We start from the raw sequence: 19,998 nt of genomic DNA on the forward strand, positions 1-19,998 counted from the left end.
TGTGTATCTAGTAGGGCATACACTAAGGTCTCTGTTTCAGGGGTGTTGATTGAAGAAATCCAAACAGGCACTATCATGGATGTGCTCCCACCTTCACCTCTATCGACGCAGCAGGAAAGGGAGGATATATTTTCTTCTGCTTGCATAGCATGAGAAGAAGATGCAGCAGAACGGTCCTCGTGAAGTGGTGTTGGATGAGGTTTCTTACATATCCCACAAGCTGCTTTATTCTTGCAGTCTTTTGAAATGTGTCCCCTCCTAAGACAACCAAAGCACAGATTATTGTCTAATACAAACCTTTTCTTTTCCTCTGCAGGCTTACTGGAGAGCTTCTGCCATTTGTGGATGGAGTGACTCTCTCCACAGCATAGGCATGTTACCGGATTTGAAGATAATGCTGATATGCTCACTTTCCTTGATCCATTTGAATCTTTTGAGCTGTTCTCTACAGCACTGCATGTTTTCATAATTGACATTGATTTATCAGATTTATCTGCTTTCACATTTGTACTGAATGCACTAGCCTTTGGGTGTTTTACATCTCTTAGTGGCCTTTCTTCAGGAGACTTTAAGGCTTGAAAGGATGTCACAGGATTGCATGTTATATCTGCTTCCTTTGCTACAAAGTCAGCAAACTCCTTGAAATTGGGGTATTCCTCTGTTTGTCGCAGCTGCTTTGTGACATGGCGATTCCAGCGAGAGGTTAACCATCTGGGAGTTTCTGGAGCATCTTTCGGTTTTCCTCACAGTCATTCAACACCTGGAGTCCCTTGATGTGAGGCATGGCATTGCTGCATGCTGTCAGAAAATCGCTAAATTGTCTTAATTTCACTGACTCTCTATGGCCAATCTTCGACCAGTTGCTCAATTTTTCTCTATATGCACACTGGATCACAAAGGGATGTCCGTATCGAGCATTCAATGCTTCCCATGCTTGATTGTAAGCTTCATCATCCTTTCTGTAGAAGGTTCCTTCTACTACAGATCTTGCCTCACCACTGATGTATTTCTGCAGGTAAAACAACCTGTCCACTGGATTTATACATCAACATTCTATCAGTGCTTTGAAACTTGTTCTCCACTCTAAGAACTTAAGTGGGTCTCCTAAAAAGACTGAGGGTTCAGGTGTAGGAAGTCTTGTAAGAAACATGGCATCATGCAGGGCTTGCACTAATGATGCTTCATTGTTAGTATTGGTTGTTTGTTCATCACCATTCTTATACGTTTGTTCTTTTTTCATTTCTTTACGTGGTACTGGAGGTGTTGCTTGGTTTTCGCTGCAAATCTCATTTGAGTCATCTTCAGAGTATGCCCTAAGCTTAGCAGCTATCACATCAAGATCTCTCTGATTTTCCAGTCTTTTAAGTTCTTGCTTTTGTGCAGCAATTGCCTCCTCCATGTTTATTTCAACCTTCTTTGCGGCCAGCTGCGCTGCACACTCTGCCTTTTTGGCTGTTATGCTTTGCTGTTCTGATGACTGTGAAGAACGGTTTGAGTGGTGGCTACGAACAGTAGATTTGGTCTTTGAAGACCCAAATATTGACTGGGCATACTCTCTGTCCAGTATCAAATGAAGTCTTGCGCTTTCTGCCAAGTCTCTTGATACCGCTGTGCAGGAATCCACCTTCCTTCTAATCTCAGTAGAAGGTGTTGATTGAGATCGTTCATTTACATATGCATCTTTCACTTGTTTCTCTAGCCCTTCCACAGCATCCATCATTTCACCCAAGTCTTCATCAGAGCACTCATCTTTAAGATTGGTGCGTGCAGCTTTAACCTGCTCTTTCCATTTTTCATACAATGTTATGAATTTATTCTCATTTTAAGAGATCTCTTGTTTCTTCAGCTCCAGCATTTTTGGGGTTAATTTTCTCTCTCGTGAAGATCTCCTGAGGTTGTCTGTCTGGTAGGTGGTAGAGATAGGCTCAACCGTTGATACCTTTACTATCTCTATTTTAGCAAGAATTTCACCTATAAGTATTTCTAATCTCTCTTTTTCAGCTTGATCCGTTTGTGCCTTCAACTGTACTCTCAAACTACTTAACTCCTTTTGAAGATACTCTATCTTATCACTTAATTCGGCATTTGGTGATTTTTCTTCATGAACTGACATTTCACAGATTTTAGAAAAGGCACTGTCAAATTATTGCTAATTGTGCAGATGAACCCTTTACAACTATGTAATCATCAGAGCAATCAACTGCTATTTCTAACTCGTTTGAGTATTTAAACTCTCAGATGAAAACTATTAACAATAACATTAAAACATTAATAAAAATTACACTGATAAATCAGGAACAGCAATTGGGCTATAAAGACAAATAAAATTACTCTCATTACTAAACCAGTATTTTTAACAAGTTTCTTTTAAGATTTTTTTGTCTTTTGCTTACAAGGATTAATGAATGACGGTCTCTTAATGAACCAGTAGTTTGTTTTATCAAGTCCTTTCTTTCAAACTGTACAAAGGTCCATAAAGAAGCACAGAGTAGCACAATCAAACCTGGCGCTGTCTGTGGAGCCGCCCGTTTTGTGTTGACCGCAATGGACGAAACGGATACTGCACTCTGTGGCCTGTAGGGGATATTTGCGGAGCTGTAGTCCTCGTTGTTGCTGCCCTCTGTTGACAAAGTCGCGGCACTCTCCAACCTGTGTCGAAATGACTATCCTTCCTTCTCCCGTGGATCAGCACGCCACTTCTCTCGCTTCTTGTCCGGTCACACGCTGCCTCAGCGAAGCTTCTCTCTCTTCTTCACGGACACACGCTGCTCTTTAGTAAGACTCTCACTTTAGACTCTTGGCCATGCTGGCGTTACGTTTTCACTGTAAATACACTGGTCCAATTAAATAAGGCCACGCATCATACAGATGTCCTTTGATCATTTATTTCCACCTTTTCGTCGTAAGACACCGTGAAAACTACAAGAAAAATAAACACATAAAATACAATTAGTCAAATATACTTCTTTCAGTCATTTTACAGTCTCTTAAGCACATTTCCTTAAGTAGACGGGCCCCACAATGTTAACGTCACAACAGTACAGAAAGAGCATTAAATGCAAAGAAATTACAACAAATATTAAACACAAATATGACAAGGCTGAAATACAAAAAGCACAATTACCGTGTGCGCCTCTTGGACCGTGTAAAATCTTTGTTTGAGGCCGTACATTTTTTCTCTGCAGCCACGTTGGCTCTCTCTCTGTATTCCTCTAACCCACAATGCAACAGGTGAGGCCTTCACTAAACTCTGGTCATTTGACCTCAACATCAAAAAATGACATTTGTAATAAAGCAACAAATTTAAACAAAAAATATTTTAAGGTAAAATATTTTAGTACAATTTTAAATCCAACATCCCTTTTTAAACTCTTTATTACATTTTTAATGTTTTTAATTACTGTATGAATTCAAACACTAATGAAATTAGCAAAATATAAACATGAAAACTCAGTAACACTGTCCCTCAGACAGTTACAGGCATTGTTAAACATGTTGCCTAGTAACCATACGTCCTCACATCCACCGTTGGCTCCTGATAAGCCAACGGTGGCGAAAAAATTAAGAAACTCTCAATTGACTGCTAAATACCGGGCTGAACAATACCCCAACGACTACTATGAGTCTGGACAACAACTGTTTTGTCAACATACTGTTGACTGGACCCGCAAAGACACATCTAACGACCATGTGAAATCAAAAGTTCATCTCAAGAACAAAGCTAAATCCACAGCAGGCAAATCTCTCCAGGTTACCATTGAGGCAACAACAAAATCAATAGATGCAAGGCATGAGTTTTGTTGAAATGTGTGCTGAAGCTGACATACCGCTAGAGAAAATGAAGAGGATACGTCCGTTTCTTGTTAAACAATGCAAGCAGGGAGGCGCACTCCCAGAAAACGCCAGCAGCCTCAGGCAGCCTGCAACCTGCAGCGGGTCTTTGACCAACACATGCAAAAGGTGCTGCAAGAGATCCGTGGAAAAAAATCTTCGTTGTTGTCGACGAAACCTCTGACAACCGAGATCGCAGTGTCCTCAACATTGTTATATGTGAGCATCCAATTACCTTTTTATTTAGGTCATTTTTTATGTGCTTTGCTGAATATATTAACAGTTTAAATAAAAAAGCTGAATTGTGAGTTTGTGTCACTGAGTGTTTAAAGGTCAATACTGCTTAGAAGATAAAAGAAAACAAGCAAATCTGAAAAATCCGAAAGGGCTAAAAATAAATCCGAAAACACGGAATATGAAAAAAAATAAAACGGAATTTGAAAAAAAATAAAACGGATTTCATCGGGCCCTAATTTTGTCTGAGCCAGTGTTTTGTCCTAAACGTCCTTGATTCTGCATGCGAGTGGTCCCATATAAAAGCCAGTGGTTCTTTTGTCTTTATTCAGCCTTCAAAATAGGTTTGTCTGATTGAGATGAGATAGATTTTTGTTCTTTCTTTTCGTGCCAGACACAATCTCCGTCTCCCCGTTTTCCCTCTGGATCTGGAGAGAAAAAGAGAGCAGAGGAGATTTTAATTGCTCTCCTCTCATCCACATCTGCCCCACCACATTCATCAGCTCATCTTCCCCTCTGCAGAAAGGGTTGGAGGGTAGCGGGGAGTGAGGCGGCAGGATTTTATTTTATTATTTTGGGGCGAGAAGGGATTCTCTCATGGGATGGGGCACATCTGGGAAAGGGATGGTGATTGAGGATAAAGGGATGAGGCAGAGAGATTGGTGTTTGTGTGTGCATATGAAGCTGTCTGGGCCTGTGTGTGTGTGTGTGTGAGGATCATATGCGTGTGTCTCATGGGGGGAGGATGGCTGTAGAGGGCCTCAAATCCTTGGGGAGTCTGTGATTGGGAGGGAAATGGGGAATTGGGACTCTGGGAGTATGAAGTAGAGGTGGAGGAGGGAGAAAAAGACAAGCTGGAGGATGGTAGGGCAGAAAGGATTGAGGAGGAGGAATGAAAATGGTGAATTAATGCTTGGGTGCAGCAAAAACTCACAATTAAACGATGTGAGAAAAGACAAGTACACTTTACGAAGTTCTTGGTAGGGACCTCTGCCTCCAGCAAATAGAACAGTCCTTAAAAGCAGCAAAAAGGTGCTCTCCGTTGATCAAAACCATTACTTGAAAATCATCACACTAAACCTGTACTTTCACTTTCTTTTATAATGGAAAGAGAATGTAGCCACAACATGCTGACACATTTCTCTCTAATAACAGGCTTCAGCACAGCATATGCACGAGGGATGCTTTTTCTATCTTTCCAAGAACTTTTCTTCTAAAACGCCCAACACATTCATTGCTGCCAACTTCCAAACTGCATAATGATACACATGGAAATGCTTCAATTCACAACAGCCACAAGGTTTTTTTCGGGTGGCCAGACCCTCAAGATGCTAATCGAAAATCTTCAGCTGTTGAACAACAGCAGTTCGACAACAGCTGATTGTGTTTTTGACAGAATTGATTGGACACGACAGATCATTCCATCACTAAAAATGTCTGATTGATTTTCAGTTTCTTGTCTGCTTGTTAGTTAGCTAACTGTGTGGATAGCACACTGTAACATAACTGGAATTTGTAGGCGTAATACTGTATGTAGAAATAGTAGAATCTTAGCCAGCCATTTTTTAGATCTCCTTTTAAATAGAGCAGTTTGATTTCCGCCACCAACCTAAGAACTTCCCACCGAGATAAGAACACGGCGGTTAATAACATGTACTTTTTGATTGCCTAGTGAAGATTTATTTTCAGGAGTACAGCATATATCGGTCATTATTTAAAGCTGTAATAGTTCATAGTCATTATACAAGTTATAGAGCATGATTCATGGCATAAGCTGCCCTTAAAAGCTCTCTTTGGGATGCATAAGAAAGAGGAGGGCAGAGAGAGACAGACAGGGGGAGACAGAAAAGAGGGGGAGAAAGGAGCAGTGGTAAAGGAGTAGGACTCCCAAAGGTGGCGTCCCGAATGCTGGGAGGCCTCAGAGGACCATGGGATGATTGTCTGTGACTTTCCTGCTCTCCTTGCACTATTCAAGGGCATTGTGTGTGTGTGTGTGTGTGTGTGTGTGTGTGATAACCGACGCAAAAACCATGTTGCGAAAGGCTGCGACATATCGCGAAAGACATAGAAAACGGCACTTTAAAATGTAACGGTCATTCATTTTTTTAGTGTTGCCTTTTATATTCAATTCAATGTTCAGTTTGTCCAATAAAAGAATGTTGTAAATTATTTCCTTTCATTCAACAAGCAATATGTTGTATTTTAGCAGCATACTGAAAGCAGCAGAAAGGCAGAGCTGAGCACACTTTAATATCTGTTTTAGGGCTGGCCAGTAACTCAATATGATAATTTATCGTCTGTCAATGGAATCATATTGTATGTATGTATGTATATAAATGTATATATATCGAGATATCGTGATATACAATTACGTTGTCTAAATTGATAATAAGCACATACTCAATTTTCTCAGAAAATCTGTTGTGAAACAATTGCAGGGAATATCATTTGAAGAATTGCAGATTTGTTTTAACATCACACTATTTTTGTGCACGCATGTAAACATAGTCAGTATATAGCTGGAACAACAAATATTTCTTTTTTCTTCATAATTTTGCTTGAAACCGTTTACCATATTATTGATGATTATTTATCTAAAATGTCATTGTAAAAAATATTTTGTGAAAGCACCAATTGTCAACCCTACAATATCGTCGCAATATCGATATCGATCTCTTTGGTCAAGAATATCGTATCACGATATCTGATTTTCTCCATATGGCCCACCCCCAATCTGTTTATTTATCGCAAGGAATTATATTATCGCGATATTCAACAACGTTATCGCATAGCGCATATTTTCCTCATATCGTGCAGCCTTATTGTGTGTTTTTGAGCACTGGCATTTGTCTGTTTAGGTGTGGCATGGCAACGTGTATTTGTTTGTTTAGGTGTGGTAGTGTGTTGTCACTACCCGATGTGAGTCGAGTGCAGATGTGAGTTGCGCATGCTCAGATTTAAACGGTTGACGGCATAACACCAAGGGATACGGATCCGGCAAACGTTTAGCTATCTATGATTGTTTGATTGCTAACCTTCGCTCAAAACCCCATTCAAGTGACAGCTTTTGTTGTGTTTGATTGCTAACTTGTAGCCAGCAGTGAACAAACTTCGTTATGTAGGTCCATTTTTATTGTATTGACATTACAGAAGTCTCTCGTTAGCATGTTCTTGTAGGCTACTTCAGCCTCTAATCTAGAACTGACATCAGAGATCATGCCGTAAAAATGTGATGCCTTACGTTAAGTAATAAATTACTGCTATGTAATGTACCTATCTCATTATTGTGTGGCTAACAGCAAAACAGATCTGCGTGAAATCGTCATTGTCGCAAAGTGACGCATGCGCAACTCACATCTGCACTCGACTCACATCGGGTAGTGACAGTGTTAAAGGACTTTTACCACTACGGCTATCGGAGTCTGTAGATTTTGCGCGTGTGTGTGTAATGGATTGTCTGACAAGTGCTAATAATTTACTCCTGCTGGATTTAAGAGACACAAGCCTCGTTGTTTAAACAGCTCCTGATCCTCTTTTCTAACAGATCTTCTTTGTTTCAGTAAACCAACATCTCATGTATATTTCAGCAGCTGTACCTAGAGGCAGATGACTCAGCCAGCGAGGAGGGGCAAAGCAAAACACATATTAAAACAGAGTGGAACAGAAGAGCGCCAGATTAGTCCTCATTATGCAGCATTAATCATCTTTAATCTGCTCTTAATCTAATATCTTTACCTCACCTTATTAATGAGCCATACATCATGACTGGATTAGACGAGACTGAGAGGAAAAAGAAGGGAAAGAGATGGATGGTGGCAAGGGGAGGTGGAGGAGGAGAAAACAAATGGGAGAGTCCCAGAGAAGGACGCGCAATTGGGACATACTCTGCAGATTTGGATTGAGAACAAACTATTAGAGCCACTGTTCTGAAACAAACCTGAGAATTGAAAAATATAGTCATAATATTTTGGAAATAGCAACACTTTTTTTTCATGTGTATGCTATACACTCAGTTGTCAGTTTATTTGGTACACCAAGCTGAAACTAATGCAGTTTAATGCAGCAGTCCTGCAATCATTTCACCTTAATGCAGGTTATAATGTTCAGTTTTAGATTGATGCTGATTCAGCTGTATAGCCATTTTCATACATGAAAATCACTCACCTTTTGGCGAAATTCGCCGTTTTGAAACCAAAATAGGTGACCTACGTGAATCGTGTAGATTCGATGAGAAGATGTTTAAGGGGGGGGGGGGGGGGGGGATAGTAGAGCTTAGATCGGCCCAAAAAAATCAAGCCCGAACCTACCCGAGCACGTTGTGTCCGAGCCCGGCCCGGCCCGAAACATTAACTGTAATTATGAGCCCGACCCCGATTTAAACCCGACAATTTTTTAATACGTGGGCCGTTATAACTGACGTTCTCAACTAAAATTCAGAGTTGTTTGAACTGCAGAAATCTGTTTAGAATAATACAACAAGGACTAAGCATGTAAACTGCGCTGTTTGTTTAGAATGGAACGGATCGCAAGTGGATCCGAGTGAAGAAACGTAAAAAAAAAAAAAAGAAACAATGATGAACAACATATTGTTGTCACTGCCCACGACTTGTTTAAACTGCTTCCATACCTCTGACTTTCCTCCACACTTGCTCAAAGTTAATTCTCCTGTTTTTCTTTTTTTCTTTACATCTTCAAGCTCCCGGTGTGATGCGTGCGAGAGGAGGAGACTCCGCGCATGACACGTGCTGCATTTTGTAACTGCAGCCTAACTTTTGTACACATTTGTTACTTTTATATAGCATATATATATATATATATTTATAATATTTCTGATTATGGCATAGCTATCTCCCCACCCAAATAGGATAATAAGGTAATGGATATTGCTTGATCAAGGGTCCGGCCCAGGCGCGGTCCGGCCCGGGCCCGGCCCGGCCCGAGGATGTGGCGGAAAATAACGGCCCGAGCCCGACCCGAGGTCCGGTTGGGCTCGGGTCGGGCTCGGGCTTGGGCCGAGAATCTAAACTCTAGGTGATAGGTACCAGAGATTCTGTGAACTGCGAACAGGTGTGCGTGCCAGAAGGGAGCGCGAGTGCTGGATTTAACCAATCATCGAACTTCCACCTACCAATGAAATGAGTTCTAGCCAATCAGATGCAAAGTAGGGCGGGTCTTTGCCGAAATGCGAGAGTGCGGTGCCAGTGTGGTCTCCGTGGTAACGCGGCTAAAAAAAATGGAGGCAAAGTTTATCAGACTTGGAGCATGAAGATACAGCTTTAGTTGAGAAAGTAGTTAAAAACAAATGGCGCTGGGCATGAATAGAGGACAAGAGGAAAAGGGTGGATACGGGAAGCTGTTTAGCACTTTGCCTCAAATTGAGGGAGCCGGGTGCTTGCTTCTGCAGCGCATGTTCAAGGAAGATACTGTACGGCAGCAGCGGTAAGAAAGTACTTGCTAGTCATTAGATGCTAGTCACAAAGCTTCGGTCCGTGCACTCTGTAATACGAGTAAGTTACCGGCAACGACGGCTACCACTACCACTGCGCCTTCACTGACCGACCGTGATACAAACAATACGTGTGTGCACGTTCATAGCGGAACATGATTTGTCATTAACAATGGCCACTGTGTAAAAGCTATCTGAAGCCCAAACAGCCTTGACAAAGCTGCCTGTTTGGAATTAGCATGGCAGGTATTTAAACATAACTGCCTTGTCCCAGAGTTTAGACGTCTAGCTATATGAAAAGCTAAACAATGCAACGTTTTTAATAAATGTAAATAAAGCCGCTAATATCAACATGGACAAAATCATGAATGTACTAATTCGCTTTTTTGATGATGACCTGGCCAAAGTAACAACACAACATCTAGAAAGTTTTGTTTTCACAATGATTCATTGTAGGATTATGATATATGTAAATCTCCCTTGACTCTTAATTTAACATATGGTTGGAAGAAGTAAAAATTTATCCAAAACTTTTTAGTTTTTAAAAATTATGACTTTTATTATTGTGTAATGTCAGAAGGACTTTAACTGTTTGGCCAGTCAAATTCACTTTAATGAGTGCATATTGAAATTAGGACTGTCAAACGATTATATATTTTTTTAAATTGCGATTAATCGCTGAAGTTCTATAGTTAATCGCGATTAATCACATATTTTATCACATGATTAAAATTCTATTATTTTGCATTTCAGAACAGTTTTTAAGTACATATTAACAATCAAAAGCAATTTTTACCAGTGTATCTTGATTGGGAATCAAATGAATGCAAAGAAAGTTACTTTATGAACTTGATTTTAAGATTTGTAATTATTTATTTACTGTAAACAAAAGAAAAATGTGTGAATCTGTCATTATTGCACAATTCCTCCAAGTACCTAACTAAAAAACCCTATCCTTACTAGAGTCAATATAGTGTTTAGTAACTCCTAAATAATGTTGATTACTCACTGACGTCCAGTGATCACCGGTTAATGAGCAGCTCATTTCTGCACAAGTCCGTGTTAACACAGCCCATCTCCACTCCCGGCGACAGAGAAACAGGCTGGATAGTCCGGTACACTGTTGTTTCCACAACAACAAAAACACAGCAGTCTCTGAACTCGCGTTGTGAGTTTCGTTGAAGTTGGATGTAGTCCAGTTTTTGTCTAATGAGCGGACACTTGCAAGCAGGATTGATGGAATAGGTGGCCGGCTAGCGTTAGCTTTCCACCTAGCTAGGTTATACTCCAGCCCCCGTTCGTGTTTCACAGCTGAGGATGTCCCCCCGTGATCGCCCGCTCCGGTCGCTGCCCGCTCCGGTCGCTGCCCGCTACGGCCGCTGCCCGCTACGGCCGCTGCAGCTGCTCGCTCCAGCCGCCGCAGCTGCTGCTGCCCGCTCCGGCCACCGCTGCTGCCCGCTCCGGCCACCGCTGCTGCACGCTCCGGCCACCGCTGCTGCACGCTCCGGCCACCGCTGCTGCCCGCTGGTCAAACTAACCTGTATGGCGGGCCACAGCAACCTCTTATTTCCGAACATTCATCTCTCCCCCGCCCCCCGAGGGCCGGTGGTCTAGCATCACATTAACTGTAGTACTATGCTTGGCTCCGTAGGTGGTAGCTCAAGCTTGACGTGCTTCGGTGATATTTTAATTCGGCTTTACACAACGTGCATATGGCTTTCGACTTGTCTACGAGCCATCCGGGAGTTTTGGAAAGTAAAAAGCGCCATTCAGGATTTCATTGCTGCTGTCTTTCTCCATCATGCCTGCAGCCTGCAGCAGGAGGATGTGTTACGAGGAAGTGGCAGCTTGATGATAAGTAACGGTGCTGCAAAGGGTCAAAATAATAGCCTGTTAGGCACGACGCAAAGCCGAGTGAAGTGTAAAATAAATGAATAAATGCCGGCATGCGATTAATGCGATTAAAAAAATATTAATCGCGTTGCGTCGGCCCTTAATCGCATCGCGATTAACGCGTTAACGCTGAGAGCCCTAATTGAAATATTACACTGTGAACTCTCCACTTTTTTTGTCAGGCTGGGTTAAGCTAGGTTCAGCTATTTTGCCACTCCCGCTGCATCAACGGACTGGTTATTTTTTTTTCATCAGCCTTAGCCGATGACCGATACGGGCTGCCAATTTTCTTGAGCCGATACTGATTTTTGCTCCCTCAATTTAAATCATAAAGATGTAAACCCTGCCACACTGGATTTGTTTTCGGAATCTGCTCTGCAATTTCTTTAAAAATAATAAACAAAAACACAGATCAGTGTCACTTCTGCAATCATCTTACATTCATATCTCCAAAATTATGTGTGCAATGTGCATCATATGGATGGGTGCACTGCATATGGTTAACTGTGCAAGGGTAAAAGGCTTTCATCAACATCTACAACACAGCCTTGATGATGCATTGCTTGCTGACATATTATAAGACCGATATAATCAGGTCATCACAAAATGTCCTTTGTCAACACATTTAAATAATTTAAGAAAACAATAAACCTGAAAAGTAGCCATTGAAATAAAGTGCTTGATTTGTAATTTAAGACTGCCATGGTTTCAATTTGTCTACATAAAATAAAATGAGCATGTCTAAGGCTAATATGCCGCCTAATATGCAAAGACAACACACTAGTAGGTCTAAACGAAAATGTAAAAGAAGCTGCCAGATTTGTCAACCACAGAACATAAATCAGCAGAGGAAAATAACGTGATGTCAGATGCACATTAAGCAACAAATTGTTCAAGTTTCTGTTCTAAACTGCATCACCGTTAAAAGTAGGGCTGTCAATCGATTAAAAAATGTAATCTAATTAATTACATACTCTGTGATTAATTAATCAAAATGAATCGCATACATAATTAACGGTGCCTGAACCGATACTTTTTAAGAAAGTAAAAAAAGAAAAAAAAAAAAGGGTACTAAACAACAGTTGGTGACATTAAAGAACAGCTTATTTATTGCTAAGGCCATATGGTCAAAATTAAATGATTTAATAATAATGTATAACAATAACTTATTTCACTAGTAAATTGCTGTTGAACGACAAAAACAACCACCAGATGGGAAAAGGACATTTATAATAACTTCAAATGCACCACGAGGCTGTAGTTTACCAATTTCATTGTCTGTATTGTTTTTCCGACGGCAGCTGCAGATTGTTACATCCCGGTGTTGAATCCTCTACAGTAAAACACAGTCAAACTTTACACCGTTCAGCGTTAGCTGTCAGCATTTTAACCGTGTTTAATCCAGCTACTAGCTAGCGGTAGGCTAACGTTAGCTGCTGTCGAGTATAGTGTTAACTAGTGTCACGTGTAGCAGTGTTTGTGTCTGTTTCAGAGCATCAGAGAGAAGTGCAGACATATCAGTGGCATCAGATTTCGGTAGCCAGGGTTGGCAGGAAGAAGATTTTTACAAGTAAATGTTCCAATTAATGATCCAGGCAGCACATTCTCGTCTCCCTCCTTCATTTTACAGTCGAATGGTGGCTAGAATGGCTCTGGGTCAAACGTCAATATGGAATGGATTAATCTGCGTTATTTTTTTTTAACGCGTTATTTTTTCTCAGATTAATTAATCGAAATGAACGCGTTATTTTGACAGCCCTAGTTAAAAGGTATAAATATTTAACCAAGTATAAAACATTTCTCTCAAAGTTTTAAAAGCTCTCCTTCAGGTGGCGCAGCACTCTCATATATTGCTGTGATGCGTGACGTGTGTCCCACTGAGTGAGACAGACGCACACACACACAAACTTCTGTTTGGTAGCTGACGCTGACTGAAAAACTCAACCACCATTGAACTGGATTGATAATGATAACGTCAGCAAACGGTTCTAAACACAAGTAAGGCATACATGGTGCACTTATGTCTGGTACATGATAAATGTTAAAATGAATTAATATTCAACAACGTATAAAACATATCGCTCATCATTAAAGCTCTTCTTGAGCGGGGGGGCTGCAATGGCAACTCTGCCCAGCTCCGAGGAGGGAGAGAGTCTCAGCCGTCCAAACCTCAGCCAGTTGGTCGCTGAATAAAACTCCCACAAATACCACGGAACAACGTCAGCATTACTTAATCCTATGACCAGTGTTAGCTACCGTATGCATACGGATAGCCTACAACTTAGGTATTTTCAGCTACCTAAATACAATGGCAAGCAGTTTTATAGACGAGGCATTCACATTTTTCATTTGGACCCACAAACTTGCTTAGCTATAGTTGCAAGCACATATAGAGCAACGTGTTTCCACTTTCAAAGTGTATGACAATATTTCAGCTAAGTCAAACAGTTAAAAGATGCTTTGAAAGTTTAAAACTTACCATTGTCTTGAAGAGCAGGCTTCTAGCACTCTGCTAGTGGGGGAGGGGCAGTGCATGGTCTGCTCGTGAACTGCAGCGTCTCTCTAACACAAGAGAAAATTAAAGCTGCAAGCAGCGTTGACGGGCCCTTGCGCCTCTGAGTGTGTCGGGGTTACTGGCGGACGCCGCTCCTTGCGACCGTGCATTTGCGCGGCACTCAGACACTGCAAATTGTCACCAATGAAAAGGGAACTCCCTGCTGAGTTCAATGATACCTCACACAATAATCTACGTCCTATAGTTCATTAGCTGTGAAAGGGGGCGTGGCCAAAGCATAGGGGTCGGGGCAAACCTTTACCAATAAAAAAGGAAGTCTGCTGAGTTCATTGATACCTCACATAAGACTCTACCTTAAATGGGTCACCAGTTATGAAAGGGGGCGTGGCTTAAGCATAGGGGGGCGGGCCAAACCATGACCAATGAATAAGGAACTAACTGCGGAGTTCAGTGATACCTCACACAAGTCTCTACCTTAAACGGTTCAAATGTTATGAAAGGGGGCATGACCTGAGTAAGTGGGCGTGGTTAAAGTATAGGGGGCGGCTCGGTATCACATGTAGACCACACATAAGTTTCATGTAAATTGGATGATGTTTGTCATACAAGGCTGATTTCCTGTTGCCAGTGGGGGGCGCTATGACCAAAAGTCAATATTGGCATGTATATGTCCTCAGGCCTGGACTCTGTATGACAATGTAGTTACAGCCACTTTCTCGTCTACGCTAAACACTCAAAATGGCTGCCACGCCACGCCCACACCATTTGACGAAAAGTTTTTTTTTTTAATAACTTTTCATCTTTAAGGTGTTGAGGTGGTATAGACCAAATTTGAAGTCCATCGGATGAAATCTCTAGGAGGAGTTCGTTAAAGTATAGCACCTTGACTTTTAGGCCTACTTCCTGTTGCCACTAGGGGGCGCTATGACTTTGAGTCAATTTTGTCCGCTAAATGTCCTCAGAATTAGAGTTTTATGAATCATGAAAGGTTTCGAGCCAGTTGGATAATGTACACTCAAGTTAAACCCACTTCCTGTTTCGATGGCGAAACGCACAAAATGGCCGCCCTGCCATGGCCATGCCCTATGACGAAAAGTTTTTCTTTTAATAACTTTTCATCTTTACGGTCTTAAGATGGCACAGACCAAATTTGAAGTTCATCGGATGAAATCTCTAGGAGGAGTAGAAGATTTGGCAAATTTTTCTTGGGCGCAACCCACATACTCAGCGCTGCTGCTCATCCCACAAATGCATGTTCCTTACAAATTGGGCACCATTTGAAAGGGAACTAAACAGGCTTTCCAACAGTATAAGATTTATTGCCAAAAAGCATTGTTACCACAGAGAAATAATCTACCAAACACAAATGTCCTTACTTTTTGTGCTAAGTTTAGTTTTAAGCCCACAACATGAGAATTTAAGAAGTAACATTTGTAAGTGAGAGTTGAATTTGAACAAAAAAGCTGAATGTGAATGAAAGCTAGTGGGTTGTACATGCCGCCCCTCCCCCAAATATGACAGTGTGTGATTGGTTTACCTGTCTCTGGGGTCAGGTCTTACACATACTAAAGTTTGATTGACACATTTTGTGCAAATCATTTAGAAGAACTCTTGTCCGTAGCCACGGTGTCCGGAATTACCGTGAGGGCTCACGGTATTCCGGACAGCGGGGAATTTTACGTTGGACAAAATGCCTCTGTAAATGTGAATATAAGTTAAAATATTTGCAAAAACTAACTCATAAATATTCTATGAGACCTTAAGAACGTTATTGTCATTTTGATGGTGGGTTATCATTGCTCTAAACCAGTACTTTGCGATCTTAAGTCTTTCCCTTCTGCCTGTCATCCTAGCCGCAAACCTCTCCCCTCGCCATTTTCTGAATGCTCATAGGCACACTTTGGAAACTCACTTTGATTTCTCTAAAGGCCCTGACACACCAACTAGACGGGCCGACCGTCGGCAGAAAAGGCAGTCGGACTGATCAGTCGGGTCCACGAGGTCCAAAAAGTGCCTCAGAACACACTGAGGCGACGCCGACTTGAGCGTACGCTCTGCGCGTGCGCGAAACGTAATACGTCTCCATAGCAGCAGGCGGCACTGCTCTGTATTGTTTCCATTAACAGTCTGATTATTTCCCAGAAAATGAAAACCGACAGCTGATTGGACGAACGCGTCACATGGTTCTTTTTTCTCTGGAAATTCACAGCCAGACTGTCATGGCGGCTTGTTCAGAATACGATCTCATATTGTACTAAAATAGGTCACTGAAACGTGTTTCTGAAAACATTTTAAGCGAGAAATAGGCCGTGCAGTTTCTGAATCTGTCTTCATTTCAGATTGACAAAGGTCAGTTTAAAAGATTTTCGTCAGATTTTGAGAGGCTCATCCGCTCCCCATTTCCGGGCGCCGACGGCACGGGACACACCGAACGACTCGAGTCACCGACCTCGCCAGACGGTCCGACGGCCGATTATCGGGCTGGTGTGTCTTCTCTTTTAAACCTATTGGCTCTGGAAACTGGAGGTTGGTCTGAGTCGAAAGAGAAGTAGACAAGGATGACTGATACTGTATGTATATATTGCCCATAAAATTAAGTATTTATTTATTGAATTTGCGGGGAAAAAGTCAAGTGTCTGGAATACAGTGAGCCTATTTTAAGCCCAGTTCAGACCAAAGATACATGACGAGTTGCAATTTGCAACTACTTGCAACGCGCCGGTCTGCAGCGTTCTGAAACCTGCCACTTTCCACCAATGCGACGAGACGTGTATCATCTCCATAGCAACAACTCTTTGTACTTCCATTCTAACTTCCGACTTCCAGGCTTTTTGTAGCTGAATATATAATTTGTTGTTTGTTTCTAGTAAAGAAACGGCGATAACACGTTTGTATTTCTCTCATTCACAGCTTTGTCCTAGGTCACTCTAGCTCGCTGGACCGTACGTGCACGTTGAGCCTCCGTCTAGCTGCCATTTTGACCAGTTAACAGTTTGTAACATAGAAATAAAATGGATTATGGAACATTTTATTTCTATAGTTTGTAACCGACTTAACAAGCTGACTTCGCTATTGGCTGTTGAAACCGGTGATGTCCCTTACGTTCTAAAACCTGTGGAGACTTGACAGGCTTAGTCAGCTGGCTTGAGTCGAGCTGAGAAGGACCTCCTGCAACTTTCTAAAACAGTTTCGTCTCATCGCAAATCTTTGGTCTGAACTGGGCTTTAGGGTCAGTCCAAGTGGCCTGAAAACTAGGGGTGGCACGGTTCACAAAACCCACGGTTCGGTTCTTATCACGGTTTTAGGGTCACAGTTTTCGGTTCTTTACGGTTCTTGTTGTTATTTTTTCTTTTAATCTTTAACACTCCAGAAATATACTTCAGCATATGATATATAGCTTAATTATCCACAATGTAGGATACAGTATTAAAAATAGTTATATCATGTAATCATGCACAAACTGAATTTGACTTGACTTTAAGCACATTATTGGGACCATCTCTGAGGAAAGCTAGGTGAGATTTTGATACAGCAAGAGGGAAGACATTGATGATTTCAACATGCTTTTTATTTATTTGAAAAAAAAAAGGAGAATGTGTATTGCCATCTACAGGAACTTATGTGCATTTTTAGCACACAAAGATTGAAATATTACAGAATATCAATTGAAATATGTAACTTGCATTTATCAAACTGCCAACTTCAGTGTAGCTCTTACAAAAATTGTATCCTTTAAAAGAAAAAGAGAGGAACCCTTAAAGCTCCGTCTTTTGAATAAGTCATACATATATATATGTATATTTGTATAGTTCTTTAAAAATAAAAAAGGAAACTTGTTTTGGGGAGAATAAAATTACTCTGGGCTGAGTTTTCCTAGTAACCTTGCCAAAAAGGCTCAGGATGCTGCAAATGTTGGTATAATATGAAAATGGCTGGTGGATTTAAGACAAAAAATAATTTATTGAATGAATCAAATTTGAACATATCTGTCAGTGGCTTGTTGATCTTTACATTGTTAGTTCATTTCCTATCCTGGCCTGGGACACATTCATACGGTTTGATAAAGTAACGTTACTTATTGGACTTTAACTTATCATTGTACTCATAATAACGAGCGTAGCTGTCCTCAATTTAAGTCATCCTGTACGTCTCATCTCCGTTTTTTCCACCTGCATCCACTGTTTGTGTGTGTGTGTGTGTGTGTGTGTGTGTGTGTGTGCGTGTGCGCGTGCGTGCGTGCGTGCGTGCGTCAGTCGCGGGGGGAACTGAGCAGCCCCGCCCGCTGCAGAGAGCCGACAGGAAACAGCAGCAGCTTTCAGCAACTTCAGAGTGAAAAAACGTTACAGCATACATTGATGTTAAAATGTATACAGGTTGCAGGACGGTCTGAAATGTTTTGCACGGTCTGTCGCTGTACGTTTTGTTGGTAACTGTCTATGTCCACACCTCTTCTTTCGCGCGAAAGGGAAACACACTGTCTGAGGTCACATACGGACACGAGGCTACATTGCGCATGCGTCGAAACGTGCGACGCACACACGCTCCGAACTGAGACAAGCGAACCGAACGGTTCGGATGTTTTTTGATTAACCGTGCCACCCCTACTGAAAACCAACAGGCCAAACACAGTATATAGTGTGTATTATGTGGTTTTAACATGATCTCAAAAACGTATCCATCTTCTGATTGGGAACTGTTCAGGAAGCGATGAAGAGAAGTTAATGTTAAGAAGCGAACAGTACAGTATAAGTGATGTTTATATTTTTGTAAATCATTTGCCAACCATTGTGACGCGCTTCAGCACATGACTGCAGGGTTTACCTCTAATAAAATCATCAGTCAAAAGCAATTCAAACAGCAGTGTGTTGTGCTTGTATCCTGTGTAATGTTAATAATAATCATGCTTACAGTCAGTCATTTCTCAATGAGCTCTTTGTGACACAAGGGAAGATACATTTCTCCACTTGGGTCCATGTAGCACTGATGATGCAGGATGTTGTTACCTGTCAGTCTGCGCTCCCCTTTTGAGTCCTACACCAGGTCAGTTCCAAAAAGTATTCAACTTTTGCCAAAAAGCTATCTTTTAATAAGGTCACTGTTTATCAGTGAACGTCTCTCCTACCATGGAATTTGCGTGCTAGTCTCTGTTTGAACGCCGTTTCCTGGCAACAGGTTACCTCTGGCGCTCTCCTGAAGATAAGCAGACATTTCTTCAGTTACTCTTCAGTTAAAAGTTGATAAAATGCTTTTACTCTCAGTCCTAAAAGTAGGACTGCAAATGCAGCACTGAGACGGTTTAGCCAGTTAGGACTAGTTTACTACTTTGAGACATCAGAAAAATAAAGGCTGAAATGTGTTTTTTTTTGGAGGTCATTTGTAAAACATTTACTTTGCAGGTTGAAGTTCAATAGGTTAAATGTCAGACAGGTAGCGGTAAGAAAAAGCAGTCAGTCATGTTTTCACTACACTAGCGGCAAAAATACATTTTGTGTGTGTGTGCGTGTACGAGTGTGTGGGTGTGCCTAGCAGAATTCTAAATACAGCATCACCTTGAGAGTTGCTACCTGGGTTTCCATGGAAACCGAGTTGTAGTGTATTCACCTGGCTGCCCCTGCTCTTTTTCATACATTTATGGATCATAGGCTGGAACAGAGATAAGAGACTGCCAGAAAGTAAACAGGCAGATGAAGAAGAGTAGGATCAAAGAAGTAGAAGATGAAGAAATAGCTCATTGTGGTCATTTCCACAGTTGTAAGCTCAACCTATTTATCTCTCTCTCTCTCTCTCTCTCTCTCTGTGTGTGTGTGTGAGATCTTGAAAGCCTATAAGCATCCTCTAAAACATGTGAAATATCTTCTAATGTATCCTCATTTAAAGGATCTGGGTCCAGGGTAAAGACTAAAGATTTAAGAGAATGACTCTGAGTGAAAAAAGGATTATATTGGTATGCAGAAACAAAGCGGCAATGAGTGCTTTGGACCAGAGACAGAGAGAAAATGAAAAAAACCCCGCAAGAAACCTGATTACCACTTCAGAGGTAAAGTGCCGGGTGAATAAATGCAGCCAATAGAAGGTCACC

Source organism: Sander lucioperca, chromosome 12, assembly GCF_008315115.2.
Source record: "Sander lucioperca isolate FBNREF2018 chromosome 12, SLUC_FBN_1.2, whole genome shotgun sequence".
NCBI classification, from domain to species: Eukaryota; Metazoa; Chordata; class Actinopteri; order Perciformes; family Percidae; genus Sander; species Sander lucioperca.